At 44.2% G+C, this 19,762-nt stretch overlaps 2 protein-coding genes across 4 annotated transcripts in view; one reads left to right on the forward strand and one right to left on the reverse strand.

Moving 5' to 3' along the window:
• The window catches only part of Cab39l (calcium binding protein 39 like), a 127,909-nt gene extending 109,649 nt beyond the window's left edge, over nucleotides 1–18,260 (reverse strand). For 2 of the 3 annotated variants that reach the window (XM_052733074.1, XM_052733077.1), the window contains exons 1-2: nucleotides 18,151–18,260; nucleotides 11,109–11,237 (exon numbers count right to left, since the gene is read on the reverse strand). The gene's annotated coding sequence lies outside the window, so the exon portion shown is untranslated. The remainder of the gene's footprint in view (nucleotides 1–11,108; nucleotides 11,238–18,150) is intronic. The other variant, XM_052733075.1, reaches the window with a different exon arrangement.
• A 130-nt stretch (nucleotides 18,261–18,390) lies between these two features.
• Setdb2 (SET domain bifurcated histone lysine methyltransferase 2) overlaps nucleotides 18,391–19,762 on the forward strand; it is a 68,031-nt gene continuing 66,659 nt past the window's right edge. Inside the window, exon 1 of the mRNA XM_052733082.1 lies at nucleotides 18,391–18,717. The gene's annotated coding sequence lies outside the window, so the exon portion shown is untranslated. The remainder of the gene's footprint in view (nucleotides 18,718–19,762) is intronic.

Genomic DNA, 19,762 nt, shown 5'->3' on the forward strand with positions numbered 1-19,762 from the left:
GGTTCTTAGCCTCTCCAGCATACAGACAGCCAGTTTGAACTACCCACCTGCTAACATGTCAGTTACCTGAATGAATCTTTTAAAATGTATGTTCATTTTGCTGGTTCTGTATACCAGGGCACCCTGTCTAACACAAGCAGTGCTCAGGGACCAACAGTCCAGACCCGGGAGAGTGTACTTCTTAGTGCTTTTAGAATAGATTACTAAAAGCTGAATGCCTATGCTAAAGGACACATGCATGTGATCTCCTGGATATTGCAGGATTCCTTCCCAGATACTTTGTGTTAATGTACCCACGTTTATCAGCAATGTACCCATGTGCCTATTTTCCCACTAGCTGAACAGCAGAACTTCTAGATTTTGCTGAGAATTGCTTGAGCGCAGCTTTAATTTTGTGTGTATATACATTTGTAGGCATGAAGTTCATTTTGGTGATCTCTGCTATCATTCCATGCCTTAAGTTTTTGAGACAGGAATGCTCACTGATCCCAGGGTTCACCGACAGGCTAGGCTGGTTGGCTGGCTGGTTAGCTCCAGGCATCCTCCTATCTCTACCATGCCCCTTCTCCTTAGCCCCTCACTTCTCCCAGGGCTGACGTTGCAGAAACAAGCTGCTCTTCCTGGCTTTTATGTGGTTGCTGCTCCAAACCTAGGTCCTAACGCCTGCATAGCAAGCACGTTACCAACGGAGCCATCTTCCCAGCCCTCATGAGTCCCATTCTGAAGAGCACAGCTGTCAATGAACTTCTTTTTGTGTGACTGAAGCTGGGACCTCTTTTATCCTGCTTCATCTGATTTCTCTTCCTGTGAGGTCTCTTTTTAAATCTTTGGTCCATGATTTGCCTAGGTTTTCAGAAACTGGTTTTGACTAACATTAGCTTCAAACATTTCCCCCCTTCAGCATTTGTCTTTGCTTGTATCTTTCACCATGTAAATACTTTTCTTCAACACACTGGGATTTATCCTGATTTCCTCGCCCGTGAGTCATGGTTATAAAAACCCTGGCTTATGCTTTCATACTTTAGCCAGGTTGTACCACAGCTGTTTGGCTCAGTGTTGCTATGGAGATGTCTGTTGCTAGCCTCTTTTCTTCCTGGAAACCCAAGGGAAACTTGCTTCGTTGTCCTGAAAGGTTCACTAGGCTCTAACTTGAAGCCGAGCACTTTGGACCAAGGTTCCTAGGACACAGGCTCTCTCTTTTAAAATGGGCGGGAGGGGAGGCTTTGACTACAGAGTCGGTCGTGCTAGGCCACCACTGTGCCGCTGACACCTCCAGTCTGAAGGTCTTAGTTTAGTATGAACACCTGAGTCTTCTCTATTTAAAGAATGCTTCCTTAGATAGAAGTTTACATACCAGCCCTACGATTGCTCTTCTTCTTAGGATCTTCAATCTTTCATCTTACATCTTAATAACTCCTATAGAGTCATGATGTGACTTTGAAGCAGAACACCTACCTAAAATATAAGGCTCTGGGTTCAATCCTTAGCATAATACACATCTGTCTCCATCTCTTTGCTGTGTGCACACACACATTTGTGTAACTTTTTATTCCCTTCTTCTTCTTCTTCTTCTTCTTCTTCTTCTTCTTCTTCTTCTTCTTCTTCTTCTTCTTCTTCTCCTCCTCCTCCTCCTCCTCCTCCTCCTCCTCCTCCTCCTCCTCCTCCTTCTCCTCTTCCTCCTCCTCCTCCTCCTCCTCCTCCTCCTCCTCCTCCTCCTTCTTCTTTTTTGGCTGTTTTCATGACTTCTGTTAGTGTCCCTAACTTAGTGTGATCTTTTCTCCCTTAGGTACCTCAGGGTTTAGCTTCATTTTTAAAAGATCTATTTTCTTAGTTCAGAAAATTCATCTTCACATCTTTTTTGTTTTTGCTCTTTTGGATGTACATGTCTGCAAATGTTTTTCATCCAGGAAAGAGTATTGCACTGTAGTTTTCTTTAGCTCTGCTACTGAATGTTCTAAGCAGTTTTATTGGCAGCTGAAATGTTTGGACTTCCCATTCGCTTTCTACTGAAGTAACTTGACATGAATGTTGTCTGCCATCTTCTGTTCATTTTTGAAATGATTTCTTTTTCCTAAACCAGACGACAGTAAAGACAGACAGGAAGGAGGGATGTGAATGGCTTACTGATTTTAGTCCAGTGGTACTTCATTAACGGATTGTGTGTTTGTTTTCTCTTGGTTACTTTCATCAATGACCCCCTTCTGGGTGGGAGGCAGGCTTACCCACAGTCTACTCAGCTTCAACAGACCCTTGACTTCTTCCACCTCTTCTTGTTGACCACCATCTCACTACCTGGGGGCTCCATGCTCATTCCTTCAAGGCTCCCCCCTTTTCCTAGAATCAGTACATTTTTGAGACTGCCTCTTGGGCACACATACTGTTAGGTCTAACAGGTCTCACATATCTCAGTATTTCCTTGGGTCTTCTATCCTGCATGGCAATCATTTTTGCCCACAGAGCCAGCTTCCTGCCCTTTTATTTTTCTTACATCTTTTTTAGTTTTCTGTATGACGGCTGTTCGTGTCCTTGAGAAAATAGATATTTTAAAAATTCTTCACTGTGAATTTAACTTATACAATCTCCTTCATCTAAATACTTTTCCGCCTACCTTCTGCCTTGTCTTACTCTTTTTAGGGGGTTGTGGGCACTGTTAGGAATTGAACTCGAGCTTTACACCATGCTTGGGAAGTGCTCTATCACTGAACCACATCTCAAGCCTCTCCCTTCATCTTGTACTAAGATGTGAAACATTTACATTTTATTAGTACACCCTAGCCCTCCCTATTCTGTTATTAACAACTATTTATATTATCATTACTGTCCTCTACTATTCATACTTATGCTGCATGTCCTTTATGTAACAACTTGAAATTCCTTTTTTTGACAAACCTGATGCACACCTAACACTCACATCTGGGACATCAACTACATAAATTTCTCCCCGAATCAGGCTCTGTCATCACTGGGTGTCCTAGGCTTCAGTTACAAGATTGCCCATTTAGCAGACTGCACAGGTTAAGGACTGCCACTTACTTTCAACACCAGTTACAGAACCTAGGTTGTTACCTACACTTCTGAACAACCAGTTATGAATTAGAGGTTTGCAAAACACACCCACTAGGGGCCAGTAATCTGCTAGAACTTACCAAACTCAAGAAAGTGTCTTTGTATTGTAGTGTGGCCCATGTAGGAAATAACATACGAAGGTAAAAACAGTCCACTCCAAAAGTCCTGGCCTCAGGAAAAATAACCATAGCCCATAACCAAATCTACAGATCCGTCCCCACCTCCCGCCCTGGTTTTTGTCTCATCCTTTCTATAACTTATAGCACTTCTATGGGCAAGGCAGAGGCAAACTGAGAAAGTCTATTTCACCAGATTTTGCCAAAACTACAAATGAATTCACATTTCCATAAACTTACATATATAAATGTCTTTTTTTTTTTTTCTTAATGTGGGGTTAGGGCAAGTCTTGAGACCCACAGCCAAGTTTTACGGCAGAAAATTCCAGTAACGCTAGCATCAATATACTCTGAAGTCTCTGACTTAGGACACCCAAACAGAAAGGATCTATAGAACAAAGGGTAAGGATGATGGGCAAAGCCTCCAGGCCCTGCCTAGACTCATGCCCATCCCAGCACTTCCATGCACTATCCAGGAACACCATCACTTAGGGGTTTTATGGGGGTTCAGCTATGTTGGCATGAGTTGATTAAATAATTGCCACTAGGGACTAAATTCAAAGATTCTTTCACTAGGGAAGGGAGTGACTCCTGGAAGTTCCAGTTAGTCTGTGCTTGTGCTAGTGCACTACAGTGCACGCACAAGGTTAAAGGACAGCCTCGAATGCTCTTCCTTGGGGACCACGCATCTTGTTGTTGAGACAGGGTCTCTCGATGTCTAGAGCTCAACAAGTAGGCTAGGTTGCTGGCAAGGGGGCTCCAGGAACCCACAATATCTGCCTCCTTAGCAGTGGGCTTCCAAGTTTGAGTCACTAAATCCAGCTCTTTTACTTGGGTTTTGGGGACTGAGTGCCTCTCTTCATGCTTCCAAGTTTGAGTCACTAAATCCAGCTCTTTCACTTGGGTTCTGGGGACTGAGTGCCTCTCTTCATGCTTACAAGGTAAGCACTTTTTAGTTGAGCTATCTCCCCAGCCCTAGAAGTTCTGTATTTGATGACATTGTTGGTTCATCAGGCAATCATCCCCAATCTTACAATCTTCTTTCCTGGTAGCTAGCTTACATTTCCTGGAAGGTGCCATGCAGGCTGCCGAGGGGGAAAAGTCATTAAGTATTACCCACTTGTGGAACCTGTGAGCTATAACATCTGGCCTGAAAGGCGTGACCATTGGTACAGTAGTGGCATAAATATTATGGGGTTAACCGACAACTTTCTGCTTGGACTTAAGACCCATTTCACAGCAGGAATGTCTGGTACTTTAAAACTAGGCAAGAACCCGTGGCTAGGGAGATCATATGTCCTACCACTATTATTTTGCTAAAGGAACATGGCATCAAACTGCCTTCTACATACTTATCCTTATATCCATATACCAGTGTTAACTCTCACCCCTTATTATTTCTTTATATAGTGGATAGAAGTTAATACAAAGACTCCCAACTGGTCAAGTTCAGAGAATAAGTTAACTGTGGAGTGCTCAGACCTAAATGGGACTTCTACACCACACCCCTTACCACCATCCCTCATGACTCAGGGAACACTGCAGGAAAAAGATTCATAAAGATTTTAATGGCCAGAGGTCTGGGAGCCTGCTATGAAATGGATATATCTTCTGAACATGACAAAGCCACTGCACTCATGACCTCATAGTAGCTGTGATTGTGGGCACAAGATATGCATAAGTTCAAGCCAATCAACACTCCAGCATGGAAAGGGGAGGAATGCATGAGGCTCCACCCCTAGCCAAGGTGCTATGGACAATAGATAGTTTCTGGGAGAGGAAGAATAAGTCTTCTTCAGTGACATAGGCCAGGGCAAGTTGCCTATATGCCAGTGGATGGTAACGTATACCCCATACACCTATGGGCAGTACTAAAAGGACTGAGTGGGAAAAAGAGAATGGATGGGGATGAGTTGGAGGAGGTAGTGAGGATCGATATGATCTAACTCAATTACATTGTATTTGTGTATGAAATTACCAAAGGACAAAACAATTTAAATTCATTTATGACTTTCTGTGACTATAAACTTCATGCAATTTCTTCAACAAAAGAACCTATCAATCAGAATAACTTGAATCCATGTTCCTAAGACATGGCTACTCATATTCAGATCAGGCACAGTACTTTCATTCCTCTAAAACAGACTTCCTGACAGTGGATTATACTTTTCCTATATTATCAGACTACATAACTCTAAAACCATTATTTCCATCTTTTAATATTGGAGCTGTCACAAAATATATTTAATGCTTACAACTTGATTTTATGTTGAACATTTTCCAAATCATTTACTGTTTGAAATTTGTTCTCTAGTATATCCCTTCAGGAAGCATTGAAATAATAAATCTGAAATCGTTTTGTGATTGAACTTTTTGGGAGACCACATTGGCCAGGAACTTACTATTTAATAGAGAATGACCTTGAACTCTGACCTCCCTAACTCAGGCTCCTTAGTGCTAAGATTATAGGTATACCACCATATCCAGCAATGTCCTAAAATTCTTAAAGGACAGTCTGGTGATATGAATTACTGTATTTCCTTTAATAGTTTTAAAAACTGTTGCTTTATTATCTAGAATAAAATGTTGCTGCCCAAAGCACCAAATCCATGTGATATTTTTTTTTCCAAGTTACTTGGTTTTTTTTTTTTTCCATGACTGAAAAGTCTCACTTTTAAAATCCAACCATTTTACAAGACTACATCTCAGTGTTAAGTGTTCTGGGCTGAGTTCCAGATTTAGGGTGCCTTTATCCTTCTTTAGTGTTAAGTGTTCAGGAATTGTAGCTCTGACAGTTGTTGTAGTCCAATGCTTTGCTTTACAGGTTTTATTATGACAAAATGAGCCTAAAGTTTACCATTTAAGCCACTTCCCAGTTTTCAATCTACCAACATTAAGTATACAATGTTATATAACCACCACTGAACTTCGGTTTACATGAGGGAAACTCTTTACTTGGCTGCCTGTCCTGTCCTGTTTTTTTGTTTGTTTTTGTTTTTTAGTATAGTCTCTGACTTGCTTGGAACTCACAGAGAGATCACCTGCCTCTGCCTCCCAGGCTCTGGGATTAAAGGTGTGCACTACCATTCCAGCTTTTGTCTTTTTTAGTTTTAAAAAAGACATTGAGTTCCTACTTCTCCTTTTTCTCTTATTGTACCGTCTGTGGTGCATATTTATCATTTTCTGATTTGTCACTAAAAAGGCCTCCTCTTCTCAAACATTCCCTGGGTTCTATCAGCCTCACTTGTCAGCCTCGTATGGTGTGGCTCTACTACTTCTGAGATGGCGTTCTTTCTGGTTTATGTGTTTCTTTAAAGGATTTCATCTTACACTAGACACACTGGCTCACACCTGTAATCTGAGCGTTATGGAGACAGAGGCGGGAGGACCAAGTCCAGCCAGTCTCAGCTACAAAACACACGAATCAGGAACAACAGAAGGATTCCACCTTCACTACAATTTCTCTAAGCTGAAATACTTAAGATTATCAATTTCTATGGTATCTTTTCATAATATATGATCTAATGCATGAATTTTTATTTTTTCTTATGATAATCTGTTATATATTGACATAGTTTCCTGGATTGAAACAGGGCTCCTGTGTTAGTTTTATGGATGAGTTGGGGTTTTTGAAACTGTATTGCCCAACTGACCCCTGAGTTGTTTCCAGTTTTGGTGGTAGTGACAAACAAAACTGCTGTAATTATCTACAGAGAAACAAATACAGGTTTTCATTTCTTGAGAGAAGAACATCATCATCCTAAGAGAAATGCAGATTAAGCCTGCTGTAAGATATCACTCTCTCTCTCTCTCCTGTAACAGCAGAAATAAAAAACAAACAATGACAGCGCCAAATGCTGGCTGCAGCTTTCTATGCACAGATGCATTTCACCCAGGATCTGATGGCTGTGGTCGTGTGCAGATGCACCTCACCCAGGACCTGATGGCTGTAGTAGTGTGCAGATGCACCTCACCCAGGACCTGATGGCTGTAGTCATGTGTAGATGCACCTCACTCAGGACCTGATGGCTGTAGTAGTGTGCAGATGCACCTCACCCAGGACCTGATGGCTGTAGTCATGTGCAGATGCACCTCACCCAGGGCCTGATGGCTGTGGTCGTGTGCAGATGCACCTCACCCAGGACCTGATGGCTGTAGCAGTGTGCAGATGCACCTCACCCAGGACCTGATGGCTGTAGCAGTGTGCAGATGCACCTCACCCAGGACCTGATGGCTGTGGTCGTGTGCAGATGCACCTCACCCAGGGCCTGATGGCTGTAGCAGTGTGCAGATGCACCTCACCCAGGGCCTGATGGCTGTAGTAGTGTGCAGATGCACCTCACCCAGGACCTGAGGGCTGTAGTAGTGTGCAGATGCACCTCACCCAGGACCTGAGGGCTGTAGTAATGTGCAGATGCACCTCACCCAGGACCTGAGGGCTGTAGTCATGTGCAGATGCACCTCACCCAGGGCCTGATGGCTGTAGCAGTGTGCAGATGCACCTCACCCAGGGCCTGATGGCTGTAGCAGTGTGCAGATGCACCTCACCCAGGGCCTGATGGCTGTAGCAGTGTGCAGATGCACCTCACCCAGGACCTGAGGGCTGTAGTAGTGTGCAGATATGCACCTCACCCAGGACCTGAGGGCTGTAGTCATGTGCAGATGCACCTCACCCAGGGCCTGATGGCTGTAGTAGTGTGCAGATGCATTTCACCCAGGGCCTGATGGCTGTAGTAGTGTGCAGATGCACCTCACCCAGGACCTGAGGGCTGTAGTAGTGTGCAGAGGCACCTCACTCAGGAGCCGAAGGCTGTATTGTTTGCACTATACATTAGCAACAGCAGCCTTGTCCTTGCTGTGCAATTTTTTTTTTCATTCTCACAGGTTGATTCTCCAATTATCCACACTTTTTTCACTAGACATAAAAGTTATCCCTAAAAACCCTTTCAAAAGGTTGAAACTCAACCCACCACCATGGTCACACCACAATGTACAGACCATTCTGGTAGTTCCAATTTTTCACAAGGATAAAGTTATAGGAGAGTATAACTCTGATTTAATTTCCTCAGGACTCTCCTAGAAAAGGTCAACATAGACTTCCTTGCTGATGCATCTTGGCAAGGTGCTTCTTGAAAAATGATGCAAACCTACCTGAATCAGTTACTAAGGACTTTTATTTTCTTATATCCCAGAGGTATTTATCTTGGAAATTTAAAAAATAATTTCACTGATTCCCTATGTCCTTTATTTTTACAAGTTCTTGATGTTTTCTTTCAAAGAAGCTGCTTTTCCTTGTTCTTTTGTGTTCTTTTCTATCTGGTATTTATTGCCATTGTTATTTACTTGCAAGAAAGAAATAGACTATGAAAATACACACTTTCTGCACCAGTGTGTCCAACCTTTTGACACTGCAATACAATCCTGTCGATTACAAACTCCATTAAGCTGCTGTAAGATATTGGGTAATCAAGTTTAAAACAATAGCTATCCTAGGCCTCAGTTTGGACACCTAACTGTACAGCCTTAAAAAGTCTTCATCATACCTCTCCACCAAAGTTTTCATTTGAGATATACTTTAAATGAGCAAACATTTATCACACATAACATTCATCATTACTCTCAATAAGAAGTATTTCCTTTCAAGGACTCCCTGCTGGCTTAATTAACTGAATGAACCTGTCTACACTTCAAGGGGCTGAGCCTGGCACTATAACCCAAGGATATATAAGCTCTCCTCCTCTTGTTTTAGTTGACTTTTTTTTTTTTTTTAATTTATTTTAATTTATTTTGCAATACAATTCAGTTCTACATATCGGTCACGGATTCCCTTGTTCTCCCCCCTCCCGTCCCCCTCACCTTCCCCCCAACGCCCCCCCCCCCATTCCCATCTCCTCCAGGGCAAAGCCTTCCCCACAGACTGAGGTCAACCTGGTAGACTCAGTCCAGGTAGGTCTAGTCCCCTCCTCCCAGGCCGAGCCAAACAATCCTGCATAGGCCCCAGGTTTCAAACAGCCAACTCATGCAATGAGCACAAGATCTGGTCCCACTGCCTGGATGCCTCCCAAACAGATCAAGCCAATCAACTGTCTCACCCATTCGGAGGGCCTGATCCAGTGTGGACCCCTCAGCCATTGGTTCATAGTTCATGTGTTTCCATTCATTTGGCTATTTGTCCCTGTGCTTTATCCAACCTTGGTCTCAACAATTCTCGCTCATATAAACCCTCCTCATTCTCGTTAATTGGACTCCCAGAGATCCACCCAGGGCCTAGTCATGGATCTCTGCATCCAGATCCCTCAGTAGTTGGATGAGGTTTCTAGCACAACAATTAGGGTGTTTGGCCATCCCATCACCAGAGTAGGTCAGTTCGGGCTGTCTCTCGACCATTGCCGGCAGTCTGTTGTGTGGGTATCTTTGTGGATTTCTGTGGGCCTCTCTAGCACTTTGCTTCTTCCTGTTCTCATGTGGTCTTCATTTACCAAAATGTGGTACATATACACAATGGAATACTACTCAGCAGAAAAAAACAATGGCATCATGAGGTTTGCAGACAAATAGATGGATCTAGAAAAAATCATCCTGAGTGAGGTAACCCAGACTCAGAAAGACAAACATGGTATGTACGCACTCATAGCAGGATACTAGACATGAAACAAGGATGAATTGTCTGCTACTCACATCACCAGGGAGGCTACCCGGAAAACAGGACCCCAAGAAAGACACAGGGATCGCCCAATGACAGAGAAATGGAATGAGATCTACATGAACAGCCTGGACATGAGTGGGGGTAATGAAAGGCGAGGGTCGAGGGAAAGAGAGCTTGGGGGAGCGGGAGATCCCAGCTGGATCAACAACAGAGAGGGAGAACAAGGAATAGGAGACCATGGTAAATTAGTTGACTTTTAAACAAAGCAAAAAACCCACTAATTCTGGTCAGATTTGTTGGTCTAGGTCCTAATCCCTGCATGTGTCAGGTGGAGACGCTCTCAAGTCCCAATCTAGTCCCAACCCTGGCCTCAAGGCTAATCCAGTAGAAGAGAAAACTAGTCTGGACTATAGTTAAGACCCAGTCTCAAAAACAAAAGAAGCAAACAATCACCGATAGTGATACACATGGATAATGCCAGCATTCAGGAAGCTGCCAACCCAGGAAACATAGCAAGATTTTATTTGATCATTCTTCCACTAGCTCAACTACCTGTCCTGCTATTTTCTATCCTTGTTTTAAGTCTTCTATGTCCCAAGTTGGTCTGGACCTCATGATCCTCATGCCTCAGCCCAGGATTACAGGCATGAGCAAACATGCCTGGCTTGCTGCTAGTAGCTTAGTGATTAACTTTAAGATTAGCTATTCCTGGGCAAAGGAACAAAGTATCAGCAGAAATTTTTTTTTGAGAAGTCCAAATGGTATTTGACGTTCTTTTTACAACTAAGGTCCTTAAAAAAACAAACAAACAACAACAACAAAGCCCACATTTACTGTGTGTATGTCATGCATGTGGAGATCAGAAGGCAACTTGTGGAAACTGGTTCTCTCCTTCCACCATGTGGGTCCTGGAACTGAACTCAGGTTCTCAGGCTTGGTAGCAGGCACCTTAATCCACTGAGCCATCACTTAGGCCCCAAGGCCAGCATCTTAAAACTTACTTTTTTCTAGATTTACAGAACTCAGGATAGCTATCTTTGGATGGTATCAAAGTATAGATCAAGGATTTGTAATCTTATTCTCTAACTGAAAATAAATCATCTTTAACTGGCTCAGAAATCTTGTGTTTTTACCAAAAAAACTACAAGGACTGGACTAGGAGACTAAAGTTGATTGGAGCCTCAAGGCTAATCCAGTAGAAGAGAAAACAAAACACAGGCTCTGGGTAATGGAGACCCCACTCAGCATGGAAGACTTACTGCCCCTTGCTTCTCCCTTACCTCTCTAGAAAAGCTCTTTGCACCCAAATTCTTCTCTAAATGGTCTTTGCTGGTGGCAGCTTCCCATCTTCTTTGGTTTCTGTCTTTGCAAATCTTTTTCTGACCTGAGTCACTGGAGAGCAGCCAGACCTGGATCAAGGAACAGCACTAATTACTTCCAAAGGAATGTACTTCTTAGTATTGGGAACCACTGCTGCAAACACACGTGAAAAGTACAAAGCAAGTTCTATGTCCACAAGTAAATAAGAGGCCATGTACATGACATCTGAGGGGCACACAGCCTACCCACATGAATGGTACCAAAAGTGATAAAATTATTATATGAATTTGTGTGACTATGTAAAACTAACATGAAATAAATGAAGGCACAAAATTCAACTATTACCACTTGCAAATATTTGTCTTCTAACAAAATAGAAGACATTTCATCATTCCATTTAGGAAGGTGATATATATAAACACGGCACAAAGCAGCCACATTGGTTCATAAGGTGGAGCCGCACAGTGAGAGTGGAAGAAGGGCAGGAGTATGGGTCCCTGAAGGCTGTGTGCAACATGAGCACCTGATAGCTAATGTTTTACATAGGAAAGAGAAAGTTTATTCTCAAAGACCACATTTACTTTTAGTATCTCTATCTTGGTAGCCAAACTGTAGCTTAATTAAAATAAATTCCAAGCTAAGGAATATAGGATTTATCATGAATACAGTGGCATATACATTGTTTTGCTTTACTAAGACAGAATCTCACTATAGACTACACAAGCCTCAACACTGGGATCTTCCTGCCTCAATCTCCCTGGGAATTGAGGCCTGCACTGCCACACCCAAGATAAAATGCTAAATTTAGAAAGAAGGAGAAAGCAGAAAGACAAAAGGAAAGCCATTACAGGGATTGCAGCTATAGACAGGTTAAGTGAGACAAAAGGAAGAATTTAATTTTAAATCCAAGCCACATGGAAGATGCCCATATCAATGATGAAGATAACATAGGAAACATGAGGGAAGAAGTATGTACATAGTAAGATTGGTCAAGACTATCAGAAATGTATTTTTAGTGCTCAAGCAAAAATTTAACATATAGGTCTCCCTTGCACTAAAGTGTTAGTTTAAGAACAGGAACAAATGAGATTGCGAGGGCAGAAGTTAAAGGTTGACCAGGAAAGGATTCCTCTATGCTTTAAGAAAAGCAAAGCAACAAGGACGACAAAGACTGCCCAAGAAGCTGTACATTGAATCCCCGTACCTAGAGGGACAAAAGCCAAACAGAGCTGGGATGTAGATGAGAGAGCAAGTGCTTGCCTAGCATGTAGCTCATGTACTAGGCCCTGAGGGTGATCTAAGTACTGTGAGAGGAGGGACAATAGGTCAAATATATAATACTTCTCAAACTTCTTTTTTAAGCTAAACGAGCTCAAGTCTAAATATCCTACTATGTTTTAGCACACTGGTTTACAGGAATTCTTGTGACTTTTATTATTTATTTGGGTGCTGAATATAGAACCCAGGATCTTGTGCATGCTAAGCACATGCTCTATCAATAAGCCATACTCTCAACCCTTTAAAATTAATCAATGCTAGAAATACCTTAATATGAATTGATGATATAAACTACCATTTTTGGGAACAACTGAATTTATAGAAATATCTGTATACTCAATTTTAATTTAGAACATTTAGCCATGAACTTTCTGGTTTCAATCAACAGACTCCATTATGGGAATAAACAATGCAACTAAAAACAAAGATTTGGAACTGTAAAGGTCAAAACGACCTCTTTATGGCAGTCACCTAATCAATGAAACCATTACATTTTAAAGACCTCTCTCACAGCTCAGTTTTCACATGTTCTAGCCTTTGTCCTAAAACTTCTTGCAAATTAAGATGGCCACTGGCACAGCAAAGAGGAATTTAGACTTTTCTCCCATTGCTACCCACAGCCAACCTATATACACATTTGTCCTTTACCAAGTTGTTTCCTAACTTTTTTTAAAAACAGGAAAAAGTAAGGCAGTGGATATATGGACCAGTAACACTGATACTTAGTTTGATTATCAACTCATACTTTCTTTTTTCAAGAAAATACACCTCTTTAAAAAAAAAAAAAATTTAGTATGGATTGTGGCTTTAAAAAGTAAATTAAGAAATTTGGGGGTTTTGTTGTTGTTCCTGGCTTTATTTCTGTCACAAAATACCCTCCTCCTGCGCTGTTGACCCAGGTGAAGCACCAGTTAACCTTGACTATTGAGAACTAAAGTAAAGGCTCTGAGGGAAGTCTCAGCTTCTCATGTGTATCAAAACTGCTACAGTTAATCACAAAATATTTGTCTCTAACTGGCTAGATTTTCAGATCTGGCAGCTTCTTTCAAATGAAAGACAACGAATGCTTTCTACACAAGGGGAGGGAGGTGGGAGTCTTAATTTTTTTCAAGAGCGGAAGAACGGGAAGAGCAAAGTGCAGTGTCTTGTTCTTCCCAGCCCCACGGCAAACTCCAATTCTCCTTTAAAAAATGTCCTGCTCAATGATGACATCACCAGGCACAGTAATGATAGATCCAGAAATTCACAAATCTGTTGTGGATTTTTTTTATTTTGGTTGTGGCTAAGTTGTTGGGATTCTGCCACACTCCAGCCACATGACTGCACATGCGCAGTTCAGGAGCTAGACAAGGGGTCTTGCGTCTTATGTCATCAGTGTACACTGGTGATCATGTACTCGCGGCCTGGTCACACAATCAGTGCATGAGTGGTGTAGCTCTGTAGGCCCACCTGCGCCTTAAAGAGCCGTGACTCAGACCCTACCCTCTCTCTATTCTGTTCCTTCTTCCCCCCACCATCTTTTCCTCTCTCTGCACATGCTCCTTTCTCAGACCTGGTTCTTTTGTCTCCCCCTTCCTTCCTCCTAATAAAGCTCTGCTACTAGGTAGTCATGGCCATGCCTCATGACCTGTTCTTGTGGTAACCAGCACCCCCACCAGCACTACTTATCATTTATTTCATTGGTGCCATGACTTGGATAGGCTTTTCTGGCGCTCTGCATCTGGGGCTCAGCATCTGGAAACCTATACCGTGGTTCATTAGACCTGCAACTGCCCACTCTGCTTTTTTCATTTGCAAAGCTGCCAGACCACTCTGTACACCACACATGCTGCCAAGATTGGTGAGACCCCTGCCATTTCCTGTGACTGTAGCCTGAGCTATACTCCTCGCACTGGACCCCTGGGGGTTCCTCACTGCATACCAGGACACATTCTATCTTAATGAAGTATTGGATGCTGTCGAGGCTCCTGGGGGGGCCCTCCAGTACGTATGCCCCAGCCCTTGCCCTTTTCATGACGATGATTGGGTAATTTGTGCTGTTAATGCCCGTCCACAGACTGCCTATTCTCAAGGACACTTGAAATAGGAGCCTGGGGATCCCGTTTGTTATTTTAATTTTTTATTTTTTTCTCTCTCTCGGTTGCAGCCATGGGACACGGGGGCTTCCTTCTCGTGGTTACATTCCTCCTCTGACAAATGCCTTAAATATCCCAGATACTAGTAAATTTGGCTGCATAACGGCTGCTTCAACCCCGATATTTCATGGGAATTGTCTAACATCTGCCAGAAAATGGGCAAATGAAAAGAGTTACCTTATCCCCACGCTTTTACCTAAGCTCTAAACCTTCCCTTTCTGATTCTCTCTCCTGAGTACGTGCATTCCTAAACCTAAGGAATTTCTGACTCCAAAGAACCTTATCTTGTCTGTTCTCTGCTCTGTGCTCGGCTCTCCAGTATTGGGCGGGCCACTTCTGCCCAACTCTGGCTTCACCTTAACTCCTCCCACTCGTTCTCAAGCTGCCCTGAGAAGCACAGAGGGGTCTGAAAGCAGGCTAAGATGCATGCAAATAAGTTTACCACCAGGACCCCCATGTGGTAAACTTATAATAATAATTATACTAATAATCACAATAATCACAGTAAGGATGGCTCTTTAGCCAGAGATCAGTTTACAGCCTGCCTCCTGGCGAGTCTTCCTAAAGCTGTCCTCAAGCCAGCAAACTATCAAAAAAAAAAAAAAAAAAAAAAAAAATTCAAGACACAGAATAAAATTCATCTCTTGTCTCCCAGAGCTCCCTGACCTTAGGGCTAAAACTTAAACATCTGGAGAGCAAGGCTCCTGACCCCACAGGCAGAAGTTTCAGCTGTGGTGTTTAAGGTGGACCAGGGAAGAGATGAGAAAGCCGTGAACAGAACTGCCAAATGCTGGCACACGCTGTCCGACTGGCTCCTGAAAGCTGCTGGGTCCCTGTTTTAAGGGGGGGGGGGGGGGGCAGGGGTAGGCCAGGCAGGCTAGTGCATGCCCTGCCAGGCCATCAATTGAGCCTTGTTCAAAGTGCCACCTAGCTGACTGCCCCTGGGCACCGAGTGGCATGGGGACAAACTAAGACCTCCAGCAGACCTCCTAGGCTCGGCCACGGCTGACAGGGAACCCAGAATGCAGCATGGGAGTGATCTGTTTCTTTCCTTCTGGACACTGGAGCCACTCACTCAGTCCTGGGGAGTTTGGGGTTCCACCTCTCCTTGTTTCCCTATTGTCGGGGTAGGGAGGACAACCTTACCCACCTCACCAGACTTAATTGTACTTTCAGGGTTACTTAATGGGAAAAGACTTTCCAGCTAAGGTAGGCGCTTTCATTTCATTGCTCCCTCCATGTGCCTCACTCCAGACTTGTCAGAAGTGCTTCTCCTCCTCATGCACAGGGACACAGACAGGTGCCTGCTCTCTGCCTTGTACTTAATTCCAAAAGAATGAGGTCTCACCCCCACAAGCTTTTCTCTTCCTGCTTCCCTCTTTTAATTAACTACTCAGCTAATTGTTACAGGATCACCATAGAGCTGGAATCCAAGGACCATCAGATATATCCAGGTGGTAAGAAACTGTAACAGTTAAAAGGTATTTACACCCCCAGACCCAAAAGTGTCTGGGCTCTGCAAAAACAGACTTAATATAGCCATCTATTACTGTTAAATGCTCTAAGCAATTGATCACCTGTGTCTCCTGGATGCTAAACTAGTAAAGGAAACAGGTGCCTTAAAATAATCTGTCTCTGATAAAGCTTATCTCAGGTTAAAAAATTAAACACATGTTCCAATCTCTCTCTGTCTCTCTTATTAATACTAACCAATACAAGCGGAGTACCAATCACTCCAATGGTCACCAGCCCAAGACTTTTTTTCATGGCTGCTTCTTAATATGTTTAAATTTTTTCTTAAGCTCCAGAAACCAGCTTAAGCCCATCTGACAGGTCGGATCTACTTCAGATAAGCACCAAACCCAAACCTTCCTGGTCTGGGAACAACCCCCCACCCAGGGAAAAAAAAATAATTCTTTCTTCTAAGCTTTTCTCTGTCCTACCAGCATCCTGTCAGACACAAAAACAGCCAGAGTGCCAAGCCAAGAAAGATGAACAGCTCCAAGGCAGCAGACGACAGCCCACCATTCGAAAACGCTTGTCTACCTCGGAAGCCCCCTTCCCTAGCCCCCCAAGAGCCACCCGATGCCCACCAAGTCAGCTGGAAGCATTTTTCCCAGAGAAATGACGCCCCTATTCCTGTTCACTCGCTTTTTTTTTTGTAATAAGCCAAAAGTCTGGAATGTTAGGATTCTGCCTAGCTCCAGCTGCATGACTGCACATGTGTTCAGGAGCCAGACAAGAGTTTTTGCATCTTACATGATCAGTGTGCGCTGGTGATCATGTACTCGCCACCTGGTCACTCAATCAGCGCATGCGTGGTGTAGCTTTGTAGGCCCACCTGCGCCTTAAAGAGCCTACCCTCTCTCTATTCTGTTCCCTCTTTCCCCCACCATCTTTCCCTCTCTCTGCACATGCTCCTTTCTCAGGCCTGGTTCTTTTGTCTCCCCCTCGTTCCTCCTAATAAAACTCTGCTACTAGGTAGTCATGGCCGTGCCTCCTGACCTGTTCTCGAGGTAACCAGCGCCGCTTATCATTCATTCCATAGGTGCATATGACATATTCAATATGTGTAAATTCAGTGTGAAAATACACAACTTCCTTTCTGAATGCAAATTTTAATAGTATTGAAGTTTATTGAGTTGTACTGACTTGAGGTTTGGTTAATTTTGGTGTGTGGTATTTTTACTCATTTTCAAGTTTTTTTTTTTAATGATGAAGTTTATAAAAAAATATGTAAAGAGAAATTTACAATAAATTTTCAACACACTTGAAACAAGGATGGGTTCTGTGGTGAGGCGCTCCTGTAAACCCAGAACTTGGACAGTGGAGGCAGAAGGATCAGTTCAGTGACAGCCTGAGCCACATACCTAGTTTGAATCGAATCTGGAGTATGTAAGATTCTGTCTCACAATAACAAAAAGTCAGTGAAATTCTCCCCTCACTTCCCGTTTCTACAGATCAACATTTTTATTTTAAAGCCACTGCAGGAATGCTGGCCTCACACTTATAAAAAAAAAAAAACCTCCTCTCATACAACATGGTGTACACTTACACCAATGGATGTGACTATAGTCTAAAGGGCTATTCTCAAGAGCTCGAGAAGGGCAATAGTTCAGCAGTCGGTCCTTGGCCATTGGGGGGGGGGGGGGAGCGGAGGGGAGGGTGTTTTCTCTATCGATCCGGAGGTCAGTTGAGACATCTCCCGCACCCTTCCATGACCGGCTTTTCCGCTCTGAATGGTGCACCCAGCCTCCTTTAACCATATGAGGGATCGATGGTGGGAACCTTCGCGCCACAAACACTGCTCAGAGACCTCTCGGAAACCAAGGGATCAAGGCTAAGACATGGAAACCTCTAAAGATCAAAGCCTGGGCTCACCACCACCACCACCACCACCACGCCTGCCTCCCAAACCCAGGGAGGAGACTCCGGCCGAGAAGAACCCCTCCTGGGGAAGTCTCCCCGTCACTCCCATCACTCCCGTCACTGTCAGGAGCCTCCTAGACCTAGTCGCTACACACACACACTTGCACTAGCAGGAGAAGGCCCGTTGAGGCCACACACAAGATGGCAGCCACGCACCTACCGAGAAAAAAGGCTGCGCCACCACTCCAGCGATGCGGCTCCCTAGACTGCGGAGAAGCCCTATTGGCCGGCGCAGACAGCGCGAGACCGGCCGAGAGCGGCGGTCTGACCAATCAGGAAGCGGCGCCCTCCGAACAGCGCGCGGGGGCCGCGGAACGCGCGCGGAGCGTCCTAGGCGCTGAGCGGCAGCGGCTGTAGCCAATGGGCGTCTGGGCGGGCCGGGGCAGGCGGGCGCCGCGTACCGGCGAAGCCCGCTGCCGGCGCGAGTCTCCCGCGGGCTGAGGTGAGGGCGTCTCTTGACAGGCGGCTCAGGTGTGAGGCGCGCAGGGAGGGTGCGCTGCGGATCGGCCCGGCTCTCCCCGCGCGTGCCGGCGGCGGCTCGCAGTTCCGGTAGCTGAGGCGGCCCGGGCTCTCAGTTGCGTTTTCTCCCTCGTCTGTCTTGGGGCGTTCGCCTTCGTGGCTGGTGGTTCCTGAGCAACTTGGCTGTGACGGGCTGTGGGCAGCGAAGTACAGAGTAAAACGGCGAAGCAGGACTCTGGGAGGTTTGAACACTGGTCCACTCCACAAGGTAAGATTCCACACGCCCCGAATAAGTGAAAAATATCACCTAGGAGCTGTAGTTGATTTGTATCCGAGGAGCGACTGACTGACACCCCACCCGCACCCCACGGTCAGTGAAGTCAGTACTGACAGGTGTGTGGTTGACAGCTCTTTGACGTGTGCAACCTTAGGGTGGTTGGTTCTCTGTCTGTGGACGAAGAAGACCAAGGTGGGGAGGTCAATTTACGTTTAACCTTAGATTGGGATCATCAGAGCATGAACTAGACTGCCACATGCAGTGTGGCATGCTTTCTGCATCAGAAGCTGTTTTCCTATTGTTATTGTCGTGTGGGTTAAATTGGCACACATGGAGTAATTAAAAACGTGCCCATTTATGTGTGACTTACACACCGTAAATGTCATGCCTATCAAGGACCCAAGGAGATAGTGGAGTGGTACCTTTTTTAGTTTAGTGGGGTTTTTTTTTGTTGTTGTTTTTTGTTTTTTGTTTTCAAGTAGAAAGGAAGCGTAGATCTAAATAAAAGGGGGTGTATTTTCTACAAGATAAAAGCGTGAGATTGGGAAAAAGGGGGTGTATTTTCTACAAGATAAAAGCGTGAGATTGGGAAAAAGGGGGTGTATTTTCTACAAGATAAAAGCGTGAGATTGGAAAAGAACCAAATTTAAAATTCTACTGCAAGCGGGGTTGTGGTGGTGGCTCAGGCCTTTAATTCTATACGTCGGGAAGGCAGAGGCAGGCAGATCTCTGAGTTCCAAGCCAGCCTGGTCTCAAACAACAAAACGAACAACAAAAAAATTCCCCTGACAATGAAATATTAGTCCTGCCTCAGGAAGGTAAGCTTGTGGTTTAAATTTTTTTCTTAACATTTCTGTTTTGCAAAGTTTCTCAGTTAATTATTTTTTCTTATGTAAATTAGTAGCTTTCAAGCTACCCTGGTGAGAGCTTCTTTGGTTAGTTGTTGTTTGCTACCTGGAACCTCAGTCTAGTGGAGGATGACCTGGAACAACTCATCCTCCTGTCTCCATCTGCCCTTTGCTGAGATAACAGGACG

The sequence above is a fragment of the Peromyscus californicus genome, unplaced genomic scaffold (assembly GCF_007827085.1).
Source record: "Peromyscus californicus insignis strain IS unplaced genomic scaffold, ASM782708v3 Scaffold_12__1_contigs__length_115047231, whole genome shotgun sequence".
In the NCBI taxonomy this organism is placed as follows: Eukaryota; Metazoa; Chordata; class Mammalia; order Rodentia; family Cricetidae; genus Peromyscus; species Peromyscus californicus.